Source organism: Hydra vulgaris, chromosome 12, assembly GCF_038396675.1.
Source record: "Hydra vulgaris chromosome 12, alternate assembly HydraT2T_AEP".
In the NCBI taxonomy this organism is placed as follows: Eukaryota; Metazoa; Cnidaria; class Hydrozoa; order Anthoathecata; family Hydridae; genus Hydra; species Hydra vulgaris.
The window spans coordinates 73,532,909-73,550,678 of NC_088931.1; the positions used below are offsets into that span (position 1 = coordinate 73,532,909).

At 28.1% G+C, this 17,770-nt stretch overlaps 1 protein-coding gene across 1 annotated transcript in view; it reads left to right on the forward strand.

The window, feature by feature from the left end:
• Nucleotides 1–3,284: 3,284 nt before the first annotated feature.
• LOC101239989 (uncharacterized) overlaps nt 3,285–17,770 on the forward strand; it is a 32,722-nt gene continuing 18,236 nt past the window's right edge. The window contains exon 1 of the mRNA XM_065814384.1: nt 3,285–3,490. The gene's annotated coding sequence lies outside the window, so the exon portion shown is untranslated. The remainder of the gene's footprint in view (nt 3,491–17,770) is intronic.

A 17,770-nucleotide genomic window follows, 5' to 3' on the forward strand; every position in this document is an offset into this window, starting at 1 on the left:
TAACATTGAATCACAGTTATTGGAAAAAAAAGAGAGATAACACAGTTATTGGAGAAAAAAAAGTACAGTGGTTGAGTGAATAGGTGCTAAACGGAACCACATAAAAGAATAGTCCAGAGATTCGAATCTGATGTCTTTAGCTATTAGAATTATTGCTATTCAAAAGATAATATCCGTTAACACTAAGATCCAAAAATAAAACACCCAAATTTAAAACAGTTTTAAAAATAGCAAGAAGGTCAGTTAACTTTTACAAGAATTAAGATTCAAAGGATGAAAATTTATTTCAATGGCTACATATACTTGTAAAGAACAGATTAAATCAATTTGTTGTAAAGTTGGTTTTAGATCAATTAAAGGAAATAGATAAAATTGAAACTTTTTAAACCCATTGACTAAAATGATTTTTTCCCATTTCCTTGTGTCCCATGATTGCTGAATTTTTGCAATATGTTAAATTCCGTTTTTTGTTAAAAACCCTAATAAAAATACAAATTTGCGTCAAAAAATATGTGTTTCAGAAGTAAATAAACTATATATATTTTAATTAATCTTGTTTAAGCTTCTTTCTATTGTCCCTGGCTACCAGTATTAAACTTTGCTGCATATTATCTGATTTGCAGCCGCTCAGCTATAAACCTAAAGAGTAAGATTTTGTCACTATAATTATTTATTTATTATATTTTTTTATTTATATGTTTTTTATTATACTTATACATTTATTTTTTTAATATACTGGGCCTAGGTTTATGACAGGTTCTAGGTTGATTGAAACAAAATTCAGGTACTTCTCCTCCCAAAGAGAAAACAAAAAATTCGCATAGTTTCCGTTAATGACTTCTGGCAAAAGTTTTTGAGTCAAGGGCCTTTTTTCCAAACACCAACGCTTTTTTAGCAATTTCATTTACCTAACCAGGTTTATCATTTTTCCACATCTATCTTGACTAAACACCAATTTTTCAGGAGTTTGAAATACAGTCCTTTCCTTAGGCTCTTTGTCTTATATTCAGTCAAAGTCTCCATATAGTGTGAGATGTGTATTTCTAGGCTGATTTGTATTTTCTAGCCTAGATGTGTTTCTATTCTAGCCTAGATGAATTTCTAGCCTAGATGTGTTTCCATTCTAGCCTAGGTGTATAATGTCTTTTACAGAGAAAAAAAAGAAAGTGGAAAAAAAAGAATAAAGCTAAGGAAAACAGCTAGTCCAGAGTGTATTCCAGTATTGGATGCCGTAGTGTCACAGCAAGCAGTAAATATTTAATCTACAATCACTGAGTAATATTCTTATTTTACCAAAATAGAGTTTTTTAGATATTCTTCCATCTCTTTTATCCTCTTTCCATCAAAATAAACATATTGCTTTTTTGCTTTAAGAGTAGTTTTAATTTCTTGCCTAAGCTTATCTCCTAATATCTCAATCTTACTGAATCTCTTTCTATGGACTGTACTTCTTGATAGATTAATATTTTCTAAATTCACACAGCTTTATTGCAAATAGTAGCTACTAATGAAGTTTGTAGACGTATTCCTACTTTATATTGGGTAGAAGCTGCAGCAGTACAGTCAACCAGATCTTCTGCATTTATTCATATTACTACCTTAAATTTAGTAGAATAACTAAACCTATTAGGTACATCTTCATCATCGGAAGAATCTAAATTGAGTTTCAATTCAGAACCACGTCCAGATGAATGAAAAGAAGCCTCACTTTCATCGGATCTTACTGCATTCATTGAGATTATACCCTTACCTCTTACCTCTTCTATCCTCTTGAGTTAAATACTTTTATTATTAATTGAATTTTTTTATGCTTGATCGAGTTCTTCTGTAATAAACATGTTTAGCTCTCTTTTTTGATCTGGATAAAATATCCTCCTCTTTAGCATTTTCAGAAAAAAAACAATTCTGATTTACTTTTTGTTCAAAATTTCCAGTTAAATAATTTGAGATCATGCAGATTTATATACTTATTATGGAGCTTCAGTATCTTATCCTTGACACTTGATCCAGTGATGATAAAATCTTAAAACACATCTTTGCTCAGGGATTTTTGAAGAGCATTGCCTAATCTAATGTTGATTGATGCTTGAATCTAAATGATTAGATTAAATATGTATTGCATAAAACTTGCCATTTATCATTGTTTTATAGTTAATTTATATTAAAAAAATATTTTTTTGAACTAGGAGATTTTAAGAAACTTAATCTTTACATGAACTAATCTAATATTTACGATGGTTGCCAAATATTGTTGAAAGCTTACTGGTAGTGTACTTTAGGAGTTACAGCAGCCTCCTTGGATTCGTTGACACGCTGTACTTTATCTTCTAACCTTTTTTTTTTTTTTAAGTACAACCCATTTTAGTTAATACTTTTATTATTAGTTAATGCTATATCAAATTTAAAAAGTTATATTTTATTATACAATTCTCAAATAAATATATGTATATTGAAGATATGTATTACTATTACATAATTATATATGAAAAAATTAATTCATATACCATTAAAAAGACGGTTTCTTATTATTATTATAAGCAGTTAAAACAAAACAGTATACAGAAAACACAAAGATTGTTCAACTAGTCATTATTATCAACCCCCTCTGTGAATCAGACTTCAATGGACCTTCGGTACCAAATAGGCCAAATAGGCTGACTCTTATATAGTCTAAAAATATTGGCGTTCCAAATACTCAGGGGTAAGGGGCATTAAAACTGTAAAGTTATCGAGTTCGTATCTAAAAAAAAAGGTAAAAATTTTATTAAAAATGAAGAAATTGAGATTTTACATATAGCTAAAATTGACCTTAGAAAATTTTTAGCCATACATATAAACTCAGCAGACATAAGGAAATGTGAAAATCATGCGTGCCAAAAAATAGAAAAGAAAACTAACTAAAGTATAATGGGTGTCTTAAGAATTTACTTATACCTATTTAAAAAATTAAAGGAAAACAAACGATAAATACGCCATTAGGCTTTTAATAAAACTACATTTTAAGGTAAATGTAAAAGTCATTGTGAAAGATTTTAAAGTCATTGTAAAGTTTTGCAAGTCAATAAATGCATATACAGCTTTAACAATATTATTTTCCAATATTACTTTCAACTCGAGCGATTTACAAATGTTTTAGAATTTGAATGTAATTATAAAAACTTTAAAAAACAATAAATGTTGAGTTTACGGAAACAAAAGATTTATCAAATATTTCAAGCATGTTTTCGAAGCATTGGGAAGTCTTTGTATATTTTAAGCTGAATATTAGCTGAAATATTATACTTCATTTTATAACAGAGCAATTTCACTCTTCATTAGGGATTTTAGTGCTTTTGACAATCGACAAGAATTAGGTCAGTTTACCCTAGATATTTTAATAAATACTGACACTGTGATTCATGCGCAGACATATACGTATCAGCCGATTTGCAGCAACGGATTTTTTTATCAAAGTATTCGACTATTTTATCATAGCGTGCTTGGCGTATGTGTAAGATGTATTTTGTCGAGTTATTTGTTAAAATTTCATATGGATGTTTTATAAAATATAGATTAGTTAAACTTTATTTTTGTAGTTAGGGTAGAGCGGGGCATATCGGGACAGTGAGGCATAACAGGACAGTTATGCCTGAAGTCTTGTATCTCAGCTAAAAAGAAAAGAATTTTTCCAAAATTCCTTTTGATGAAATATTTTAAACTATTGTACTTCATAATTGTACTAAGTTCTCACCAAATCCAATACCGTGGACTGTTTCTATGGAAACTCTTTCCAAAATTTATTACCAAAAAAAATAAATATATAAAACATCTCTTTGGAATAATTGTACTTCATAATTGTAAAAAGCGTTAATTTTAGAAATACCGAAATGCATTAAAAGTACCAAAATGCGTCAGTAAAATTTTCTAACTTTCTGAAGTGATCAACAACAAAAGATTTATCTTCAACAATCGCTTATTTGCTTTATTTATAACAAGTTCTTAAAAATTTTTTTATCCTCTTTTAGATCTGGTTTTAAAAAAATATCTAGAATTGAACTTTTTGAATAGTTTTAATTTCAGTAAAATAACTTTTGTGGGACATTTCGGGACAACAAGATATTTATATAATTGACTATATTACTACCATTTTGTCTACAGTTTGAGGGTTTTATTTTAAATATAAAATATTATTTTCATTATTTAGAAAAGCAATATTAGTAATAAATTTAAAGAAATTTTTGTAACTTAACTTTGATTATCAATAGTAATCAATGTAAACAACTTTGATTATCAATAGTAATCAATGTAAACAACTTTGATTATTAATAGTAATCAATGTAAACAACTATGATAAGAAATTATATAAGAAAGATCAATTATCCAAAATGGGATGAAATGCAGTTTTAGCTGTGAACAAAAAGAAACTTAAAATTCGAAAAGCTGCTGATACATATGGTATATTGAAATTTGTTCTACTTTGGCATATCATGGCAGTAAGCCAACTCACCAAAAATGTTACCAAATAATAAATTTATTATTATGTAACATGTTTGGATACTTTTAATGTGATTTATGTCATCCATAATATTTTTTGTTTAATTTTAAATTTAGTAGAAGTTTCTAATTTAATAATAAATACTAGTTTCGCCCTATTTAAAATTTTGAACAATTTCTAAAGTTTGTTTGTTTAAGAGTATATGATAATAAAACACAAAATTTTTTTATTTTTAGTTGCTATTCCTTTTTTTGTGGTGTATGGGTGTATGGGCGGGTAAATTGTATGGGTATGTTACTTTTTTAAGATTTTAATGTCTGAACATGCTTAAATGATAAAATGCATTCATTTTAATCACTTTTTAAGCTTTACGATTATCGAATAACAGCTACTTTTTAACTGTCCCGCTTTGCCCCACCCACTTACAAAATGTTGTCTCGAGTTTTGTTACTTTGGTTGTCAAAGCTTATTTTTAAATTTTTTCCCGTTTTCTTATATAATTGAAATTTAGAAAACTCATAAAAAAAAGTGTTAAATATGATTAGTTTATCCACAGCTAGCATTTGTTTCTTAAGTGTCCCTATATGCCCCGCTTTTAAAAATCTCAGTTGGTAAACTTAGACCAGGTTTACCAACTGAGATTTTTTATAAAATCAGACTTTGAGAAACTTAATGCTGACAAACAGTCGAAAAAGTACATGGTAAGCCAAAATGTTATAGAAAGTTAAAATAAGATGCAATAGCTAATTTTAATATTGATCGAAAAGCTTTAATTTTAGTCTTCGAATCTATGGATATAATTTTGGGAGTTGCTTCTTTCATTAAAAATTTTGTTTTAATCGAACATTTTTTAATATGATTTTTTTGATGTTGAATTTTTTGAATAAAAAATAATTTCGTCATCTTTAAGTGCTCAGAGGGTGCTCGGTTTGTTTTAGTTACGGCAAAGTCCTTCTATTAAAACACCAGTTAGCCTTTAAGCAAGCATTTTCTAAAAGGTTTTGGAAATATCTTACACCATTATTTAGCTTTTGTGTTATTTTATCTTTGCTGTCGGTGTAAACGCACCTTTTGCTTATCTATAAAAGGTTTTTTGGTTATTATGGCAACCGAAAGGTATTACATTGCTGGAAATCTTGAAATGTTGTCAATGGAGCATAGTTCTTATATATAGATTTTTTTTTCTATTTAAAAGGTTTTAAATCACTTTCAGAAAGTAAGTCAGTAAAATATTTATTAATTAATTTGCTGGTATTATTTATAATATTAGTTTGTTGGGTCAATATTTACAAAGAAAAATTTAATCAAATTTAAAATAATATATAAATCTATAATTTTTGTTACGACCATTTATTTATTTTGAAAGTTAAGTAAATATTTTGCTTTTCTAAAGACATTTTTTTTTCTTATCAAGTTAAAAATATTTTTTCTCCCGTGCAAGCGAAGCTTTTTAAATCAAAGAGCTGGATTAAAGAAAACCTAAATCTGATAACATTCCAATTTTTCTACATTAATTACGAATATTATTTCAATAAAAATCTTCATTTATTCAATAAAAATCTTTATATATTCAGTAAAAATTGTTTTTTTTTTAATAAAAATAAAAATTTTATTAAGAAAAATAAGTTTTAACAAATATCTAAATAGGAATTAATCATGTTAAGCTAAGCAGAAAATAATATCTCAAAAGCCTATTGATTCAATATTTTTTGTGTATGGAACACACGATAAAACATTTTTTTGAATAAAATTTGTTACAATATTATGGCCATAAGATAAATCTATTCATGTTTACTTTAATGCATGTCTTTTTGTCGTTAATAAATCTAAATAATTAAGTACATCCAAATTATCACTTAATAATTTGGATGTACCACTCGGCTCAAAAAAAAAAATCAATGTTCTACAAACCAACAACAATGTTGGATGCAACTTTAATTAAAATGTTCTTCATTAAGTATTTAAATTAAAGGTGAACAAATCTAAATATTGCAATCGATTCAAATTTTCATGAATAAATAGAAGATTTAGGGGTAAAAGTAGAAAAGAAAAGCGGTAAAACTTCGGAAGTTTCATCTGCTTTTTTTTGAGGAAGCGAGTAAAACCAATCACCATCAGCAAGATATGTACTCACGCGTGCCAAATACATCTTGGTGGTTGGTAATAAAAAAAAGGGTAAGAATTTTAGTCCAGATCTAATAACCGGTGGAAGGAGAGAGGGTGTTTTAATAAAAGGGTGGGTTAGAATTTTTTAAAGACAGCAATTTTTTTAAGCTAAACTCAGATTTAAAAATGTGCTATTAAAACATAACTCTTAATGAAAAAAACAACTCCTTAATATTTTATCAAAATTGGTAAAACGGTTCTTAAGATGAAAAGAATACTATTACATAATTTCAATCAGATTTAATATGTTTATATAAGCTTTATACTATGGCGAGGAATAAATTAAAAGTTATTTTTTTAAAGGTCCACGTTTTTTAAAGCCTGATTATTCTGAAAGTTTTTATTCTCATCAGTGACTGATAAAATATTGTTAGATTTTTAAGACTGATTTACTCTGATTTTTTTTTCAAGTTTTGAGATATTGTTTTTTTGTTGATCACAACTAAAAACTAATGAACGAGGGGAGGGGGAGTTACTAATAACTTATGGTAAATGGGAATATGTTCTAAAAATTCAAAAACTTCCTCTCCTGTATATTAGGTACGCAAAAATACGATCGCTGTAAGCTATTATTAGTAATGCAACAAAAAGGTCTGATCTGATATTATTGTTATTTGATTCGAAAATGTTGGCAATTTAGATTTTTATTGCACCAATTAAATGAAACAGTTGTGTAGTGTTTACATCATTTGTGGGTTACTTTATGATAATCCGCTTTACTTAAATACTGTCAATTCTACATTATATTTTATAAATTCAATCAGTTTCATGTATTTTTAGCTGATATATGTAACTAAGTATTTTTTTTTAGACAGTATGCGTGCAAACATCTTGTATTTCAATGCAAAATTTTAATTTGTTATACCTTTTGCCTTAAGAGCTGTTTATTCGTATTTTTTGAAAAAGTGGGGTAGGAATTGAACCCGGTACATTATTTCACGGTACTTTATTTATCACAACATCTTTAATTTTCCTTTAGTTTAACAATGAAGCGACAAAGTGTTTTGAGTGAGTTTTAGTGTTAAACAACAAAATTGGATGTCAATATTGTGCTCAACACGATATTCTGAAAGAAAAAGGCATTCACGTTTCAAAAGAATGGCAAAGTAATAATATCAAAGCAAAAGGAAAAAATAAAGAAGCACAACAAGCCTCACTAAGGGGTAATTCCGCATCAAATCACCCAAAATTTAGGAAATTTTGAACCATGGGTTCTCAAATTTTTTAAAAACTTCTTTGGCTGTTGCATCTTAAAAAGAAAAGTTGACACATAAAATTTCAGTTAAAAATGTTGAGCGGTTGACAAGATACTGCAATTTTAATATTGACCTGGTTTCCCAAAATGACCCGATTTTCATAACATTCTGAAAAAACATTTTTATTAAAAAAACAGGAAATAAAAATGGCAAAACAATGAAAATAAACATATATAATATTTTTTTGACGCTGAATTCAATAAATGTACTTAAAAAGCTGAAATATAAAAGGAACATGCTTAAAAGTTAATAAAACAACTAGTTTCTATAAACCAACTTTGGGGCCCAATATCTCAAAACACCCCCGTCAATTTTTTTTTTATTTTGCTGTTATTATTTTCAGCTGCTTATAATCTTACAAGGCACAAAAAATCTAACTGGAAAAACAACTGAAACATATGGAACTTTAATTTCAAAGATATATCAAATTTTCAATAAATTATTTTAAAAAACTTGCAAATAGAGTTCTGTAAAATATTAAATTTGGTTTATAGACTCCTTAAAAAAACGAAAACAACTTTGTTAAATTTAAGGAAGTCTTAATTATATGATAACTTAGTTATTTGATCTTAATAACTGAAAAAAACATTTAAATCAGTTTTTATATAAAAACAATTGTTTTTATATAAAAACTAATTATGTATGATACTGATGTGCATTTGTTTAAAAAAGAAATTTTGACAACTATATTTTGTATAAGTTTATAATAACTAGTTTATAAAAAGTTCAGGCATAGAACAGCATTTATTGGTGAAATTTTATTCAAATTTTAACAGATTAACAATTTGACATATATATAGATTGTATATATATGCAAATATATCTATAAAGAAAATTAACAATATCTATCAGTGTAAAAAATTATACAACAGGGATTCTGAAAAGGTTTGAATTATTTCTATATTAAAAATTTTTTTCTTTTGAACTGAAAATTAAGTAGGAAAGAAGAATTCTCTTTTTTTAAAAAAATACATTCATACTAAGTAATTTATTATAAGATGTGTTCTATTGATTTATGTAGAGCTATGCCTGGAAAAAAAGAATATGTTAGCATTCAAAAGAACGTCCATAAACAAAAAAAACTGCTTTTGTGTAATTTAAAGTAACTATATGTATTATACAAAGAAAACAATCCAGAAATACAAATAAGTTACTCAAAATTTGCTTCACTTAGGCTAAAGTGGTGCATTTTGCCAGGTGCAAGCGGTACACATTCTATTTGTGTTTATTCTTATCACCAAAATGCTAAATTGCTAGTAGATGCCTTAAATATTGGACTAAAGTATAAGGATTTACTTTCAAAAACCATTTGTTCAGTAGAAAAAAAAGAAAGCATGCTTTCACAGTGTGATAATTGTCCTGGTAAAGAACCTCTTACCAAATATTTGTATGAGATTTTTGGAGAATACGAAGATGATTTTGAGATGATTTTGACACTACAAGCAATTGCAAACTACTGATCGTACAACACTATTGAGTTTAACAGCAGATGTTCCAACATTTGTTGAACTATTAGTATCTTGCTTTGAAAAGCTACAAGCTCATTCTTTTATTGCTCGCTCTCAATCACAGTACCTTAACCAACTAAAACAAAATATGGATCAACCAAACATTATCATTATTGGCAACTTTGCTGAAAATTATGCTTTTGTAGTCCAAGATGAAATACAAAGCTATCATTGGAACACCCAACAATGTTCTTTACATTCATTAGTGATATACTATAAAGATGATAAAGATGTACTGAAACATATTTCTTACTGTTTTATATCAGACGACATTCCACATGATGTAACTTACGTGTGCAAAATATTTCAACTAATCATATCAATATTTAAAAAAAAATTTTTCAATATGTCCATATTACATTTATTCACTGATGGTTGCGCAGGACAGTACAAAAATTGTAAAAGCTTTTACAATCTATGCCAACTAAAGAGCGAATTTGCCTTTAAAGTTGAATGGAACTTTTTTGCCACGTCCCACGGAAAGTCACCATGCGATGGGATTGGTGGTACTGTAAAAAGATTACCAGCACAAGAAAGTTTAAAACGACCATACAGAAACCAAATTCTCACTTCAGAAGCTATGTATGAATTTTGCATTGAGAAAATCAAGGTTGTTAACTTCATTTTCATAAAGAGATTAGACTTAAAATTGCAACGTGAAGAGCAAAAAGAAAGGTACACTGGTGTAACAACTCTACTTGGTACTCGTAGCTTTCATCAATTTATTCATCTTGGAGATAACAGGGTTGGGGCAAAGAGGTGTAGTGCGGATACTAATTATACAATAATCCACAATCTTAAAAAGAAACAAGATATATTTCAAACTGATACTGTTACTTTAGGAGGTTATGTAGCTGTAGTCTATGATGATAAGTGGTGGATCGGCATTGTAACTGAAACCAACCTAGAAGAAGTTGATGCTAAAGTTAAACTTCTTCACCCAAAAGGTCCATCAATCTATTTTAACTGGCCTGAAAGAGATGACTAGTGTTTTATTCCGAAGACCAACATATTGAAAAAAATATCTGTTCCACAAGCTTGCTCTTGTTTCGGTAGAAACTATGTGTTTAAAAATGCTGAAATAGGAGAAGTACAAGTAAAATGGGAACAATATCATGAACTATTACAAACACAGTCAAAATAACTTACATCTTTGATACCTTTGAAAATCTTGTTTATTCAAGTAACATTTTAAATTACGATTAACTTATTTTCATTTTATTTACAAATATTGATTGGGAATTTCTTGAAAAAATAACACATCTTTGAAATTAAAGTTTTATATGTTTCAGTTGTTTTTCCAGTTAGAATTTTTTTGCCTAGTAAGATTATAAGCAGCTGAAAATATCAACAGCAAAATAAAAAAAAATTTGACGGGGGTGTTTTGAGATATTGGGCCCCAAAGTTGGTTTATAGAAACTAGTTGTTTTATTAACTTTTAAGCATGTTCCTTTTATATTTCAGCTTTTTAAGTACATTTATTGAATTCAGCGTCAAAAAAACATTATATATGTTTATTTTCATTGTTTGGCCATTTTTATTTCCTGTTTTTTTAGTAAAAATGTTTTTCAGAATGTTATGAAAACCGGGTCATTTTGGGAAACCAGGTCAATATTAAAAATTGCAGTATCTTGTCAACCGCTCAACATTTTTAGCTGATGTTTTGCATGCAATATTTTTTTATAATTAGGAATAATGTGTCAAAATATAACACAAAAAGAAGACACATGGTTCAATGGACTGGGTGATTTGATGTGGAATTACCCTAAGGAAAAAATTAAAGGAGCATTTTGTTTATCAAAGGAGCAAAGTGTTTAACAGCAACTTGTAGAATATTCAACACCGTATACAGTTTAAACTGTATACGGTGTTGAATATTCTACAAGTTGTTGTTAAACATTTTTCATTCATCGTACCAATGATGTTTTGCATTAAGTCTTGTTTTATGAGTTTATAGTTTTCCACGAATATTTTGTGTGCTTTTGAATTAAAATGCTCGTTTAATTTTTTCTTTAGTGAGGCTTGTAAAACTGTGAGGTAAAAGACGATGTAAGCCATTTTTCGATATTGATGACTAAATTGAATTGCAAAAAATTGCAAAATGCATTTTAAAAAAATGCATTTAAAAAAATTGTTCAAAAATGATTAAAAGTTTGTTTGATTATTGACGAAGCTTCAACAATTTCCTCGAAACCTTTTGTCATACTACATTTTAAAGTCGAAGATCCTATTACACCGCCAATAATATTCGTTGAATTAGTGGAACTGCAAAAACAGGACGCAGAAACAATTTTTAGCGCAGTAATGAAATGCTTGTTTGACAATAGATTTTTGAAAAATTATCTACAAAATAACTTAGTTGGGTTTAGTTCTGATGAAGCGAGTGTCATGCTAGGAAGAAAATTAATGGTAAGTACCCGAATCATAGAATAACTTTGCAATGTAATAATATGGCACTGCTTAAATCGTGCGGCCGTGGCGCAGTGGTTAGAACGCTTGCAATATAAGCAGGAGATCGAGGTTCAAAACGAGCTCTGGACATATTTTCGCGTCACGGTAAGGAAGCAGGCGTGAACTTACTGGTTAAACGCACTTCCGCGGTGCTCTGTGATAAGACCGTTAGGACTTCTTGGGGCACTTAAAATAAAAAAAAATAAAAAAAAATCATTGCCTTCAGCTTGTACTAGATGATTGTATTAATGAAATATAACAGATAAATCATTTTAAAATCCTTATTGATAAAATTACGTCATTTTTTATCAGTCTAACAATCAGATTAAACTTTCGAATATATCTGAGCAACTTAAGATTGGTATTATAAAAATTGGTCGATTTCTGGGGCCAAGATGGGCTGCATGCATCTTAAGTTCAACTTTAACTGTTTGGCGTGCTTACCAAGCTCTACATAATTTTTTTACTTCAAATAAGCAATACACTGGCATGGCTACACGTCTAAAAAATAAACACTTTTTAGAAGATTTGGCATTGATGATTGATGTTTTGAATGAAGTTTTACTTCATTCAATTGATGTTTTGAATGAAGTTTTTGTCCAATGCATTGCAAGCCCGAAATTTAGAAATAATAAAAGCTGAACATTTAGTGATAAAAGCGATTTGAGCTTTTCAGACGCATGAGAAGGAAAAAGGAGGTTACAAAAAAAAATATTAATTGTTTCTGAAGCATTTAAAGATGTTCCTTTTGTTGATAATCGAAAAAATTCTCCAATTCCTCGGCAAAAGTTTTTAGAGAACATTGTGGTTGACATAAAGAAAAGATTAATGGATTGTGATCATTTAAAAACGAGCAATCACGCCTAAAATAATTTGGAGTTTATTAAAGTTTTTGAAACCAGTTATTGGAATCTTTCTGAAGTTCTTGTTCCATGGCCAGCAAGCGAAGAACAATTGCATTTATTTTATAAAATATTTAAATATGCAGTTGATAAAAATGAGTTTTGTGATTTAGTTGAGAATGCATTAAAAAAATTCTGAAAATTATAATATCCCGGAAGGTGTTTGAAAAGCCAAAAATATTATAAAAACCATCGCAGTAAGTTCCGCGGAAGCAGAGAGAAGATTTTCAAAAATGAATACCATTTGTGCCAACAAAAGAAGTCGCTGGACTGTGTCAAATATTTCCAATATATTGACAATTAGTCTAACTGATCTACCTCTGAAGGACTGGAATTTCGTTCCCGTTGTGAAGAAGTGGTTGTGAATGAATCACTCTGCTGATGACCCTCGTTTGAAGACAATTAAAACTACTAAAAATGATGAAAATCTACAGGCGATATGACGTCATTTATAATGATTTTTCTTTGTATGTTATTTTTATTTATATAATAAATATATATATAATTCGTTTATTTTTGTAATAATGGTTCATTTTGTGTTATTTACAACTATATTATAAATATTTATATAATTCGATTATTTTTGTTAATGTGCAATGTTCAATAGACTATTATTATTAAATTTCTCTTAATGGAAAATTTATTTTTTCATTTGAATAAAAATGTCCCAGATTCCGTATTTGGTTTGGTTATTTTTTTAGTCATCATACCGAACCGGTTCTTAAATTTTTTGAACCCCACGACTGAAAAAAATTTTTAGAACAAGCACTAAATCATATTAAGCTCAAAAAAATATTTATGTTAAAAGCATGATATCAAGCTAATGATAATAATATAATAATAAAATAATAATAGTGATAATGATAATAATAACAATAATAACAAATAATAGTTATAATAACAATAATAGTAATGATAACAGTAATAGTAATAATAATAACAATAAAAAAATGATATTATAACAATACTGTGAGAGGAAAGAAGGAGAACGTGTGAAAAATGTTTTAAAAACAGTCAATATTAAAATAAGATAACAAACAGAAGAAATAAAATACACCCAAAATAAATCAAACATTTCATTCTAAAAATAACCAATAAAAAAATTGCACTTATCAGATTTTAAACTGAAAAAAGCAACAACAACAACAACAACAACAACAACAACAACAACAACAACAACAACAACAACAACAACAACAACAACAACAATAACGTATTTGATTACCTTAAAAACCACATACAAAAATAAAATTCATGTAAAAAATAAAATAAAGCGAAAACCAATTTTAAAAGAAATAATTTGACCGTAATTGATCTAAGTCAAAACATTGACTTAACAAAAATATAAAATCAAAATGTTAGCTTGTAGAACGGCAAAACAAGTTTTAACATAAGTATAAATATAAGTTATCAAAATTTTGTTTATAATTTACTTAGCTAGTTATTTAAAAAATATAAATATATCTAAGTTATTTTAAAATCAAAAATAAATATAATTACTCACTTGTTGCTTCAACTTAAACAATGGTTTAGCTTTGATGAAGTTTTATAAATTATCTCTATTTAGTGAGGCTGGCCAAAAACTTTTATTTGCATTTTGTCAAAAAGAAATATTTGAAACTATCTTAAAATAAAAAAAATGCTCCATTGTTAAATGAATGTTGACGGCAACGATATCTTTTAGTCAAATATGCACGCGAACATTTCAATGCTTAAAGGTTTTAAGCGTAAAAAATCAAGTAAAACTACTAAAAATGATGAGCTCAAAGAAAAAGAACTTTGAAAAATTGTTTAAAAAAAGCATAAATACTTTTAACCTCACTTTTTTCAATTTTTTTAATTTTTCAAAAGTCATCTATAATATTGATTTCTATATCATTTTACAATTTAAATAAACTAATATTCTGCAAGCTTTCAACATGTGAGAAACATCTTATAGTTGGATTTTATATATGAGATTATATGTAAATTACGACAGCCTGAATTCCAGTCGCTTTTTTTTAATAAAAAATATTTCCAGCATATTCATTTAATATTAATAAAACAAGAAGTAAAAGATTTTTTTAAAATTGGAATGTAATAGGTTGTTTAGAAAAATAGCTTATCTAGGAAATCTGATTGTCTGGAAAATCTTTTGTTATGATAGTCTAAAAAAGTAAATGGATTGTCTAAAAAAGTAAATGGGTTGTCTAAAAAAGTGAATGGATTGTCTAAAAAATTATTTAGCCTATTTAAATGATTTTTTCCATTTTTTATTAAACGAAAATAGAACCTTGGAAGTAGCAACAAAGTAAAATAAACAAGAACAAATTATAAAAATTTAAGAAGTTGTATCAAAGAAGTAGTAAGTGCAAATATCTAATTCTTTTATTAATTTATTATTTAAAATTTCTTTTTAGTTGTAGCAGCAAAGTAAATCCTTCTAACTGATTAGTTTGGAAACTACTTAGGGCCGAGACTCTATTTGTATATACTATTTAGATTATTATTATTATTTACTTTATAAATAAATACATGATTTAGGTATTTATGAGAGTTTACAAAAACCCGCAAAAGATTTTATTTATTGAGTTGATTTTGCATGCAAGTTGCAGCTTACGCAAATTCCCGAGATTTTGCAATATAGGTCTAATTAAAAACAATGCTCGAAAAGTACAGAAGTAGCAGTTTACGCGAATTCCTGAGATTTTGCAATATAAGTCTGACTAAAAACAATGCTCGATGAGAGTGATCATTCAAATCGGCAACTTTTTTAATTAATCTAAAGCAGATGTCTTTAAGAGAAGAGATTTAATTTGAACATGGACATTTGTTACATATGATTGCTGCAAGTTTCTCTATGGTTTATAGTTTCATGAATAGAGATTTAGATATATCACAAAACACAGGCAAAGCGTAAGCCATATGCAGAAAAGGCTAGATAAGTTTTCCATATCAAATCAGTACTGTCTGCTATCCAAGCAATGGACAATACCTATCTACAATACAATATCTGCTTTGATATTCCAGCACAACGATTCTGATGGATGTTTTTGAAATGAGTGTTTCACTTAAGGTTATTTTGTAATGTCACACCGAGGAACTTGAGTAAGGGTTGGGTTTCTAACTTTCTGCTAGCAACATATAGAGAAGACCGGGGCAAGATGACTATGAGTAGTCCTTTTCAATATTAAATATATTAATATTTACTTAAATTTAAACTAAAAAAGAATAATTTAAACAAATGAAAAAATGATAATTTTATTTCTTTGCAGCTTTAACAAAGAGTCAACTTGCTCAAAAAGTCATCTTGCTCAAAAAGTCATCATGAACTTAGCTTTAGTTATGACTTTTTTAGCTTTAGGAGCTTATTGTCTTTGTTTTTTTAATTTTTTTTGTTCTTCTTTCTACTTTTATCTTTGTTTTAAGAGTTCTTTGAATGGTGTACTTGTAAGAATGCTTGAGCTCTTTTTTTTTTTTTGCTTTTTCGTTTTTTTCACGTTCTTTTGCTTTAGGATATGGTTTTAAATCAAAAACACTAACGAACTTCATTGGTGCATCGGATTTAGAATTTAATATAAGTTCTTCTGGATGGTTTATATAATGGTTTTCTTCTACCTTCGTCATTATTGTTCTTAGTTTCTTTAATGGGCCAAAAAATGACACATCAAGGGGCCGGAGACAATGTGATGTGTGAGAAGCAACCCACCCAGGATGATTTTTTTTTCTACCATATAATATAGCCTCCAAAGTTATGTGAGTTTTATGACTGTCAACAACTAATAGAGCAGAAAACTATTGCTTAGTATTATTTGTAGGCAAAAGTGGTTTAAAAAAGATAAAAAGGTTCCCTCGTTGCTCCAGCTGTTATCGCTGCAGTCACCTACAGTTCTGGGAGGAACTCTTTCTATAAGTTTAGGAAACATCCGTTTTTTGGCAATTATTGGAAAAAGTGGCAGATAAATACCAGTAGCACCAAACAAAAAATTATAGTTACATACCTTCCTCTCCCTGCTAAAACCTTCTTAGAAACTTTTTAGATCCTGTAGGACTGAGAAGTATGGGTAACTTTTAAGGCACAGTGGGCAGACCTACTTCCACTGCATTGTAGATTGATAGAAGCAGGGAATTTATATTTTCCCGTTTTTCCCCTTAAATGTTGAAAAACTTGTCTACACTTGGGTTATTGAAACCCATATGCCAATCAATGTTGCTTCTGGTTTTCGTACACTAAATTTATTTTTCTTTGTAAAATTAATCACTCAATCTTCTCCTGCCACCTTTGTATCCTTGTTGAACAGATTCGAAATAACATATTCCTCTGCTAAGCCAAAAATTATTTTTCTACACTGTTTCTTTTTTAATCCAAAAAACATTTTATCTAATGCTATAATATAGGATTTTAAATCTTCCTGCTGTGCAGTGTTAAATACTTCTCTAGATCTTTTTCCATGAACCGGCATTTCCTGGAATAAAAATTGGCATTTTAGTGAAAAAAATTTCAGAACTTAGATTTTACATATATAATTACAGGTTTAAAAACAGGTTTTAAACTAAGAGGTTCGGTCAATTAATTACTAGGTTCAAGTTAATTTTTTTTTTTTTTCATACCTTTTCAAAATTTACCCTCATATTTTCATATTTTTTCAAGCGGCGACAAAGTGTAGCTTCAAGTACGTTAAACGCATTTTTTGCTCCATTCACTTTTTGAAGATTTCGTTGTGTCTAACCATATCTGGAATATAATTATATATATAATATATCATTATTAAACTATTATGACTAATGTTTAATTGACTAAACTAATAAAACTACAAACCAAATAAGTAAAACAATTATTTATTTTAAATAAGTTATTTAGCTTACTTGTATATTAAATAAAATTAATTTTATATTTAAGAACTCTTATTCTATTCTCTAATTCTATTCTCTTATTCTATTCTCTTATTCTATTCTCTTATTCTATTCTCTTATTCTATTCTCTTATTCTATTTATTCCCGACTGAGCTCTTACAAATAGAATTTTCGTTAATA